The sequence below is a fragment of the Papaver somniferum genome, chromosome 1 (assembly GCF_003573695.1).
Source record: "Papaver somniferum cultivar HN1 chromosome 1, ASM357369v1, whole genome shotgun sequence".
Lineage (NCBI taxonomy): Eukaryota > Viridiplantae > Streptophyta > Magnoliopsida > Ranunculales > Papaveraceae > Papaver > Papaver somniferum.
The window spans coordinates 111,360,005-111,361,712 of NC_039358.1; the positions used below are offsets into that span (position 1 = coordinate 111,360,005).

Here is a 1,708-nt window from a genome sequence, read left to right on the forward strand (position 1 = left end):
ATATGGGTCAAACTTCTGACTGTTGTCGAATCTAGTGTTATTATAGAGAGCATTGGCTTGCTCTTCATTATTCTGGCCTTCCCAAAAAGGCTCTAATCTACCACTAGTGTGACCCACTTCTAAAGCTTCTAACCTTTTCGCTATAACAGCAATTTTGGCATCTGATTCAAAGTTTCCTTCTACCCTATTAATGTTTCCTCTGCCTAGAAGAATTGTTTTCTGGGGTCCCCTATTACTTTCCCATTGTTGGGTCTTTTCGGCAATTTAATGCAAATATGTCATCGCATCATCAACTGTTTGGTTTTCAAACCCACCTGTACACATAGATTCTACTGTGGTTGTAGTGGGATAATCTAAACCCTCATAAAGGATCTGAACTAACCTAACCTTTTCTAAACCATGATGAGGACATTGGGCTAATAGATCATTGAACCTTTCCAAATACCTATACAAGGATTCTCCCTCCTGTTGAGAAAATGTGCAGATTTGCGTCCTAATAGACGATGTTTTGTGCCTAGGGAAAAACTTATTCAAAAAGGCAGATGTAAGTTGTTCATATGTTTCAATTGATCCGGAATCCAAACTATATAGCCACGATTTGGCTTTATCTTTCAAGGAAAAGGGGAATAACCTGAGTTTCAAAGCATCATCATCAAGGTTTCTAATTTTTAGGGTACTACAAATTTCCTCAAAGTCCCTAACATGGAAATAGGGGTTTTCATTTTCTTTCCCTAAAAATATTGGGAGCAACTGTAAGGTTCCAGGATTAAGTTCATAATTTGCTTCGGTTTCAGATAACCTGATACACGAGGGACGAGTAGTCCTAGTAGGGTTCAACAAAGCTTTCAAAGTTGCCATTTCGGCACTATTGTAATATCAGGGATTTTCTCCTCAAACGGACGTTCAAAAACGGAATCTTCAAGAATCGGGCTTTCTAAATTGAGGTAATCGAGACACTTAGAACTACTAGGTTTCTCTTTAACAAATCTACCTAGGGCGTCTCTTTTACGTTCAGGCATGCAAAAGAATAAGGTAGGGAATTCTATGCAATCACAAAATAAGGCTGACTCAACCAAATCAAACCTATTAATTTCTAGCAAACAAAAAGCATGATGGCTCCACTTAGATTGTTTCTAGACCAGCTTCTATTCTTTCGAAAAGGAACTCGTTACAATCTGAGCAAACCCCTCTGGAATCAATCCGAGTCAAAGTAAGTTGAATAGAGGCGAGGGAAGCTCGGTGGAGCTTTGATACCCAAAGGCCTCACCGATATTATAAGGCGGCGCAGTCACGTATTCAACTCACAGGAACCATCATGAACTTCGAAGTATGCTCAAAAGAGTAACCAATATTTTTCGAACGACTTTCCTATTAAGCTCGTTACCCTATAGGTCTCGTTCTAGTCAAAATTTTAGGCTTAGGTTCGCGTTTGGTTTCGTTTTCCTAAGGAGGGTAAGAAGAGAACGGTGATGAAATCCGAACCTTTATCTTGTATGGCCAGTCCTTGCCCTTTACTAGGAAATTAAAGCAGTCGTTTTCAAGTCCTCAGCATATATGCAAACGAAGGAATACAGTAAACCCGCTGACAGGGGATTCGCGGGTGTTTCGAAAAACTTACCTCCCGTACCAGACGGGCGAAGAACCGCTGAAGTCGACTCGGGCCATAACTCCTATGTCATGTACGAATCCTAGGGGCCGAGGCGATATC

The 1,708-nt window shown here is 40.7% G+C and overlaps 1 pseudogene; it reads left to right on the forward strand.

Moving 5' to 3' along the window:
- The first annotated feature begins 394 nt into the window (after positions 1 to 394).
- Positions 395 to 494, forward strand: LOC113341603 (annotated as a pseudogene).
- The last annotated feature ends 1,214 nt before the right edge of the window (positions 495 to 1,708 follow it).